General features: G+C 38.2%; 2 long non-coding RNA genes across 3 annotated transcripts; one reads left to right on the top strand and one right to left on the bottom strand.

Moving 5' to 3' along the window:
• Nucleotides 1-1,981: 1,981 nt before the first annotated feature.
• Nucleotides 1,982-7,033, bottom strand: LOC129771443 (uncharacterized). Of its 2 annotated transcripts, none has more exons than XR_008742373.1 (4): nt 6,731-7,033; nt 6,434-6,674; nt 4,331-6,379; nt 1,982-4,272 (listed from the first exon to the last, which is right to left on the bottom strand). It is a non-coding gene; the product is annotated as an uncharacterized LOC129771443 (long non-coding RNA). The 2 variants fall into 2 exon arrangements; XR_008742374.1 differs by having other exon boundaries at nt 1,982-4,306; nt 4,370-6,379.
• A 371-nt stretch (nt 7,034-7,404) lies between these two features.
• On the top strand, nt 7,405-8,664 carry LOC129771445 (uncharacterized). The gene is made up of 3 exons (XR_008742376.1): nt 7,405-7,659; nt 7,727-7,822; nt 7,888-8,664. It is a non-coding gene; the product is annotated as an uncharacterized LOC129771445 (long non-coding RNA).
• The last annotated feature ends 867 nt before the right edge of the window (nt 8,665-9,531 follow it).

The raw sequence follows: 9,531 nt of genomic DNA, 5'->3' as shown, positions 1-9,531 counted from the left end.
GGAAATTACCCAGCGCAAATTAGAGTCGACTATCGATTGCGGCATTCGTACACAAATAATTTTATAATGCAGTTTCACCAAAGTGATTTCTTCGGATATATTCACTACATCATGTCATATATTTCATATTCTTCATTATGAAATTCATATCCATGGCACCTATCGGTATCGAATTATCATCGACACCACGATTTTCGCTAAATGCTCCTTTCAGTTCGGCCTGTAAAAAACTTTTCTGAACTCTAATCCATCAAATTGGGAGCCCTGAAAAGGGCCGTTGATTATATGCTAAGCTAATATAACACGCTCTCCTCGGATACGATGGGCCAGCTGGATGTCCTTGGGCATGATGTGACGCGTTTTGCATGGATAACACACAAATTGGTATCTTCGAATAAGCCTCCTGCAGCGTCATAACTGCGGAACTTTGGAAGCGCAAGTCGGTTTTGAAGTCCTGAGCAATTCCACGATCCAAATGCTGCAAAGGTAGCTGCGGATCACCAATTCGGTCGACTTCTGATAGCGACGAATTTCACGCAAAGTTCCCGGTCGATAGCGATGTGGCTTCTTCACCTATCCTGCTGCTGGTGCGCTTATCCGAGCTGCTTTCATGTGCCTTACCACCGAAGGACTAACGAGCTCGAGTCCTCACGGTGCGAGAGTAGAGTAAGAAATAAACGAAAGCAAAGGAAGCGTCACTTTATAAACCATAAAAGTATAGAATCTAAACCCCACCCTTATTATATTCGTAAGTATACAGTAAGCTTATATAATAAAGAGGGTGGGGTTTACATTCGATACTTTTATGTTTTATAAAATGACACTTCCCTTGCTTTCGTTCATTTCTTACTCTACTCTTGCACCGTGACGACTCGAGCTCGTTAGTCTTTCGCAGACAGCTCGTTAGTCTTTCGGTGGTAATGCACATGAAAGCAGCTCGGATAAGCGCACCAGCAGCAGGAAGCGTGAAGAAGCCACATCGCTATCGACCGGGAACTTTGCGTGAAATTCGTCGCTATCAGAAGTCGACCGAATTGCTGATCCGCAGCTACCTATGCAGCATTTAGATCGTGGAATTGCTCAGGACTTCAAAACCGAACTGCGCTTCCAAAGTTCCGCAGTTATGACGCTGCAGGATGCTTATTCGAAGATACCAATTTATGTGTTATCCATGCAAAACGCGTCACATCATGCCCAAGGACATCCAGCTGGCCCATCGTATCCGAGGAGAGCGTGTTATATTAGCTTAGCATATAATCAACGGCCCTTTTCAGGGCTCCAAATTTGATGGATTAGAGTTCAGAAAAGTTTTTTGCAGGCCAAACTGAAACGAGAATTTTCGTTTGGATGCCATACAGCATCGAGAAAATTCCGGAAAGATCTAATCGTTGCTGAAAAATAATCTGCCAGTTCCCTGGGAATTGAAGAATACATCCATGCGAAAGAGTTTATTTTAATGTTTTCTAATTATATGGCGAACACAGCGACCAAATACATTTGATTTCGTAATTTTTCAATCAAGTGTAATTAGCTGGAAAGCTTCTGAAGATTATTCTTTCCCATCAGTAGGATATTTTCGTATCCAATAATGGATGCATAACATGAAAAACGGAAAATGTTTCGTATCGCCAAAATTATATAATTTTTAATCGATTATTGCTCAGTCGCCGAAATTTTCATACTCAGAGAGTTCATTCTCCTCTAGTTTGCCTTCCAAATTGCCATCGTAAACCACACCTTCTCTCAATTCAATCACGCACGAAAAGCATACTGAAATGATATTCTGGTGGTGAAACCCATTCATTTTTCGTGAGGCGTCGTGCACAAATTACGTAACGCGATAAGGTTGTTGCGTTACTTTCTGTTTATTAGATAGGAAATTGCGCTACGAAAGGGGGGGGGGAGGTTCAAAATCCGGATTTTTGCGTTACGTAATTTGTGCACGACGCCTGAGGACATCGACAAGACAACATCGTTACTGAACGAGCTGAACGGCGAGGGATCGAGGTATTCATTACCTGGCTTGACCTGACCTGAAATGCAATCAGTTTGTTTTAACTGTGAGGGAGCGCAGAAAAGCCGATCGATCAGAAGGAGAAGAGAAGGTGACCAAGAGAGTATCAGCATCGAAATACGGTTCCTCGGGAAGACATAGAAGCAGCCACCACACACACACACACACATACACGCGCGCAACTCTTTTCGTTTGCTGGTTATCGAGAAGAAACCTGGAAAGAAATGATCGTTGCTGAAAAATAATCTGCCAGTTCCCCTTGGAATTGAAAATTACATTCAAGCGAGTTTATTTTAATTTTTGACGTAGGATTGCGTCTTTCGGGAACATATTGGGGTACAAATTGAAAATCGAAAATCGAGCGCACCGTGAAAATTGTCCAATTTCAAATGCTTATTGCTAAGTCATTTTATGATGGATTGATGAGATTTTTGCGTCATTCAATTTCGGCACTCCATAACAATTTTTTACATTGACTAAAACAATATATGTCATGAAACTAACTATCGAACAATACATGAAAGTAGGGGGAGCTTTTATTCTCACCGACACGTATTCCCTAACAGAGATTTCAAATCCAAGGTGTCTGGGGGAAATCAGCATGTAAATACCCTCGTGGTCGATAGTTTAACTAACGACGCGCACAAATGGTAACTAGCGTGGGCATTGCTGATTGCATACGTGCTGGCGGATAAGTTGGGAGCGATGAACGAGTGTTTTTTTTTGTTATTTTCGTTCCAATAAGAATCTTTCGTTGGGTAGATTGAAGAATGATGTTTCAATGAGCTGAATAGAACTTATGCTAGATGGAATATAAATAAAATTAAAATTTGGAACTTTTATGTTGGTTGCTTCGTGAAATTTCATATCAATGACCGATCATGTATTTTGAAACTTTTAGCAGAACTGTAAGCGTAAAATTGTGAATGGTAGCTATTGTGTTAAAATGACTTGAAATATGAAACGATTTTTTTTCCCAAGGAAAGTTCATGCGACGAGCAAAATTGGAAAAATGAAGGAGTATTCGAAAAAGTGATTTCACATATGCTCTATATATCGTATTGGGTGCTGTTAGCTCAATTGAAATTCGCCTTGAGGAATGTAGCATCGTGTTCCGTTGGGTTTAAAGCAAAAAGGAAATGGGTTGAATAAACACTCAGAAAAAAATTATAAATGAAATTACCTTTTCCATTTCATATATATTTTCTCTATACTAAAGTAACACTTTTTTTCTGGTGAGAAAACTTGTGTTCGATGATGATTGATGAGCTTTTTTTTTCTTTATTTCATCCATACATCACACAGGAGCCATCTCGTCCAGGAATACAGAGGGCGGCTTTGGTACGTGATACGCACTATCTAATGACTAATCACCATCCTTTTATCATTATCACTCGGTTATGGACACTGGTGGAGTGAACAAACATTACCTAACAACCAGACAAAACGGACCCAAATCATTATCGAAGAGTTTTACAATTTATCCAAAATCAGCATGCAGCAGATAGCCTAACGGAATCCTACGTCAACTATGCGGTCGTGTCTTGGATACAACCCTCCTGTGACTTTTTCTATCCATATAATACTGCGACCACATACATTTGGTTTTGTGGTTTGTCAATCAAGTGCAGTTAACAGGAAAGCTTCTGAAGATTATTCTTCAGAACAAGGTTTTTTGTATCCAATATTGGATGCATATAACCTTGAGCCTCCAACGTAATGCTCTCGTTTTTGAAGCCACCCAAATATTTATTTATTCATTCATTCAGGATGGATTTAGATTCAACTTCAAACAAATGATCCCTAAATCAACGATAGTCCTACGTCTCCCTTACGGTTATACCATAGATATAACCCACTTCCTGTTTTTGAAGTGATGATGTTGCTTCACCTGTTATACATTGATATAAGCGCCTTGGTGTCGACCAAGATGGTGGAGTTAACAGGTGGCTCGTAATTTACACTATTTAGAAAAGACGTTTGAGGAATAGCAAGACGAAAAATTTGGATTTGTTTATGTTATTACTTACGTTGGTATGGTTACATTTGATTTCGTCGAAGGTATTTGAAGCAGTATAATAAATAAACAGTTGTCGTTGAAAATAGTAACCTAGTAACCTTTATGCATATGCTTCCGCCATCTGGCTCGGCTAATGTGATTCAGGGAGTGCTTTGATCGTGGTACCGCCACTGGCGCATAATTTGCAGCTTTGTTTTTTTGTGCTGGTTCATAACGACAATCAACCGTGCCGGCGAAACTGTAGTTAATGTTTAGTGTTGTTTGGATACCATCTATGTAAATAAGTTCAAACTTACGGGATACGTCCGAACGGCAATTCTGACATTACGTTTTACCTTCCACTTCACTTTCCTTGGTGTCGGTGTCTGGTGGAGACCAAGATGTGTAGAATAAAGGTGTGACCGTGTCGTCAATAAGTGCGCGAGGGGAAACGGTATAAACATACAGAGGACTGTGGAAAGGGATTTGACTGCAAAGCGGGGGAAAAATATTGCTGTCAAGTTTGGCTCTGATGAACATTCCATGAACGAGAATATTTCTGGATTATAAAAATCATTTAACATCAATTAACATCGAATAACATTACAATTGTTTGTTATCAAAACATTTGAATTGTGCCAAGAAATAAGGATAGTTTATTTGGGCAGAGGAATCACCTGTGAGGAATTTCGAGGTAAGTGTATTTTTATCTTTTAAATGGTGCAATATATAATAAGATATAATTTCGTTTTCTTGCAGATGGCTAATTTCTGTGCCGTTAAGGGCTGCGAAATAACTCGTTCTCGATACAAAAATAAAGCTGAATGTATTACCGTGCATAGATTTCCCAAAAGAGAGGATCTGCTCTTGAAATGGATCGCTTATTGTGGACAACAAAAACAGTGGAAACCTCTAGGTAACCAAGGTATTTGTTCGAAACATTTCGATTCCTCTTGCTATAAAAGGAATGAAGAGTGCGAAAATATCTCATACTCGGTTGAGCGGCTTCGAAGAATCAATGCTGATGGTGAGTGTATCGTATTGAATAAAAACCGTGTAATAAACTGTTTTCACTTCTAGCATTACCAGGGAATCCTGAACACTGAACTCAATTGGGAGAAGTTGAAAATCAACCCGCCGACAGCGCAAGAAGTAGTAGTGATGAAATAGAAAATGTCGAGATATCTTGTGAGTTTTTCTTCTTCATTTCGTTACACAAATATGTTGTTCATATGTTTTATGTTGTACTGAGATGCAACATATTATAAATACTTTTATTACATATTGTTGAAATATGTTTTTTTTCTGAACAGCTGTTCAATTTTAACAAGTTGATCTGTAGAAATCATATCCATATGTTTCAAAATTGACGTGTTGCATACTGTTGATTAATGAAAAATGAGTATCAATAGTTCGATAGAGTTGCAATAATCTCATTGAGTATAAGTTTAAAACCAATTCATTACCGATTGATAAAAATCTGTAAGGCTTTTCTGTTCAGATTAGTATAGAAAACCTGTCGTTGTTGTTGTTGAATTATAGAGGCTTTAAACTCGTAGAGTTCATTCGCCTCTAAGTTGTACCTGTCGCAACCCATATTCATTTTTATACGCAAATAAACAATCGCCAGTTTCAGATTTGTGAACAATTTTAAATCTTTTTCGTAGGTATCCATCCTGAATGCAGCTGGAATACTGTCTCTCGGCATGATCAGACTGGCAGATATTGTGTATAGCCCCAGCAAGCAGTGTAACAGATCAGAACGCTTTTTAAGAAGAATTTTATTTGGGGGCTTTGAACAAATGTCTCTTGCTGTCATCGCTGTCGATCAAATTTGCCCAGAATGATCTGCATGTTGTCGAGAGTTTGAAAATTCCTACAGATGATCCACAATATCTAAAGGATTTGGCTCATGAGTGAGCATGGGGACCGTCAGTTTTGTTCATCGATAGCAGCGATACTATGCCGAAGAATATCACCGCTGGGGCGGATGCAGTCGAATATATGAATCTGATGCACGTTTATAGACTGAATGTCTACTCAATGCTTAAACTCAATACTCTGGTTCTGACTAGAAGCGCAGCGCAGGAAATTGAATCGAAATTAAGCGAACATTCACATCGCAACGATGCGAAGTCATTTATGACGAAATTCCATGTCGATCGGTAAATCATTAGCATCATGAAATAAAATCGAATTTTGTTGGTTTAAATTTACTTTACAGTTTGTTTCGCACTTTCCATCTAAGCTTTGAATGGTTGTTTTCTCCTGGTAGACTATATTTGAACCGTTTCCATTCTTTTTTATCTGCATGATAAGTGCAACAGGAACATTTTTCCGACAACCCATCGCGCTTGTGCTTGTCCCTGTGAACAAAGTCGTTAATATTGTCAATCCAATGTGTTTGGTCGATTACTTACACATTTTATTCGGAGTACATTCCTATTCCTTCGAAAGTAAAATCCCGCGTACATGCTGATTTTCCTTATCGGCACTGCTCCCCCGTGGCTGCTCAGTTTTCGCCTCATTGTCTGGTTCCGATCCTATTTCCGATGGAGCAGCGGAAGGTGCCTTTGCAATACCTTCCTTCGCGTGCTTCGCATAATAGCTAACGGTAGTACGAGTGTGCAATTGCTGGAATGTGTTCATTGAATGCGCCAGCTGAAACATAAGATAAGAGTATATTACAAACTTAGTTTTAACTGTAAAATACTTACCTTTCAACTTTTTAATGCTCTTATTGCCACAGTTCCAGTCATTTTAAAATAACAACTTTGCCCATATCCATCAACACTCTCTCCCTGCAGAAATTCAGAATAACCAAAACAATTCTACACACAGAGAGCAAAAAAAAAATATTGCAAAATATTGCAGATTGTTTACAAACACTGCATAAAAAATCCAAGATGGCTGATAGGCCTTTTTCATAAGTCGCGCTACCGTATTGTATTTATCGTGGTGGAGACATCGGTTTGGGAAAGCAAATCATTCCCTATAAGATTATCGGACCTTAAGACAGTTTTGGGTTGTTCAAATTTTTAATGAAAATATTTACTTCATGTTATTTAATTACTGAAAACCCGTAATACTAATTCTTACTTAACCATTTTTGTATAATTTTCTTCACATTTTCACTAAAACTCATAATTGTAATATAAAATCATTATCAAACACAATTCTTGTTCAGGGGGTTTTCCTTACTTGCAAAAAACGTATTACTCTATTACATAAAGAACATGTTTCATAAGAAGAAGTTAATTTTCATTCATACTTTTATTTTTAAAACATGTGTTTACTACACCCGGAAATCCATTATCACTATCATTTCCCAAAAGCGGAACACGAAACTCCATGCCATCAACGCGAATTGACAGTTGTTTGTCATGTCTGTTAGTATTAGTTCAATTCAGGCAATTTTTAGCCCCATGAATTAGTATGTGTGTGCTATTGACGTTTGTTTGTTCATTTTGAAATCAATTTAGAATTTGAAAGTGATATGGATGCCGAAATTTTTATTTCGCTTCTTCGGCAACGACCTGCACTGTGGAACAAATTCGGTGATGCAAGTTTCTGCACGAAGGGAAGCAATGGTCACAGGCGCACGAGATCATCATGAAGCATATTGCCGTGGACAGTGCTATCAACGGTGGGTGGTGTCTTTCGACAAATTGAACGAGTTCTTAAATTATCTTCCGTTTTTGTATTGTTCACAGATTCGCTACTGAACAAGTTCGATGATGTCAAACAAATCTCCAACTGGTTCTTCAAGGGGCATATTTTGAGCGACTTTATCGAGATTTTATGAGGAGGTCAGTCTTTGTTTATTTGAGCACATCAAAAATAGCTCTCCTAATATTCTTATTGGGTATTTCAGACAGTTTGACCTGATTCGGGACGCGATCGACGACGAGGTGGTCGAGGCTCGGCTTGAGGAACTCTAGCCCAAAATGTCCGATCTGTGATCGGTGATCGAGATGCCCGACACCGAAGCATCGGTTCTGTATTAACAAAATCACCTAAATCTCAAATTAAAAAATCTGAGTCAGGCATTCTTTGCCCAAGATCCGCGTATAAATAGCTGTGCGTTGATTTGCTATGCGCTCGAGAAGCTACCGCTGCCCCAGGAGTAGGTGTTCGACGAATTGCGGCATATGCTGAGCCCGTTTCTGGACGAGGATCTGCGGATGCAGCAATGGGATAGCATTTGAAGGAATCATTATGTTATTTTTAGGAAGGAATTATGATGTTATTTTAATCGTACAGATTTCTACTGTAATGGTGAAATGAAAAACACTCTAGAATGAATGGAAGGGCATATATTATCTCGTAGACAAATTCCAAGATAATCACAGGAAATGAACACATTACACATATAAATAAATAGTGCCGCTAGCTTCTTACGGAATGTTATTATTTTTTCGGTCTTAAAATTGTACACTTGTTTCTGAGACTGTTCAACCAATATGTGGCAACAGAACGTGTGAAAAAATCAAGCTATTTGTGTATGTTTAGAAACAAAATAACTGAGCGTATGAATGACCCCAGCAAACATTAAATCGTATAATTTTGCACGTGCCAAGTCTTACAAGAAATCCGAATAAATCATAATCGCATATAATATCAATCAAAGTGTGTATCGTGTATATTTGAAATCGCATAAAATGTAAAAACTCGATTTTATATACCATTATCAAATTAAGTCGCATATCGGTATAATAAACATCAATTTTATGATGTAATTATAAATATATTAAATATATGTAAATATATTTAATCCGCATCATATGCGTATATTATGCTGATGCAGTTTGTGTGTCGTATAAGCGTATAATTTAAATCGATTCAGTACTGTAGTAAATCGTGTTGCATGCTGAAGAAAATCATGAAACAGTAAATCATATTAGATCCTAATAAAGGACATATTACATCATATTGAAATGTCAATGAAATGCTGATGCACTCGAAAGTTTAACCGCTGTTGAATTAAATTGCAGATAGCCGCGCGAGATAGCTGGTGGATGATAATCCAGACGACCGGAGTTCGAACCCATATCGGAGCAGTTTTCACCAAACATCAATCTGTGCCATTTTAAACATTCAATTCCACTCCCAACACAAGTCAATCAAACAATTATTATTTCTACAAACATAAATACTCATATATAAAAATGGCGATTCGTGAGGCTATAATAAACATTTCACGAAAATATTTTGCGCCATTTGTTTTTTTTCTATGTCTGTAATAAATCGTATATGAGTATGGCACAAGTCGCTATTATAGCCGGTCAAAGTTGCATATTCATCCAAACAAATTCGGTAAGCATTTGCCATGTATGTATATGGCCTCCACTTTTGCATGCATATGCCAGTTAGGCGCATTATATGCCAACCGAATTTTAGGGCATATGATGTTATATATACGCTTGTTATGCGATTTAATGTTTGCTGGGACTACACCGCAACTGGACTAAATTTAGTTATTCTAAAGTGGGGCGGAAGTATTTACGATAGGTGCTGC

The sequence above is a fragment of the Toxorhynchites rutilus genome, chromosome 2 (assembly GCF_029784135.1).
Source record: "Toxorhynchites rutilus septentrionalis strain SRP chromosome 2, ASM2978413v1, whole genome shotgun sequence".
Lineage (NCBI taxonomy): Eukaryota > Metazoa > Arthropoda > Insecta > Diptera > Culicidae > Toxorhynchites > Toxorhynchites rutilus.
This window is presented reverse-complemented; position numbering and strand designations above follow the sequence as displayed.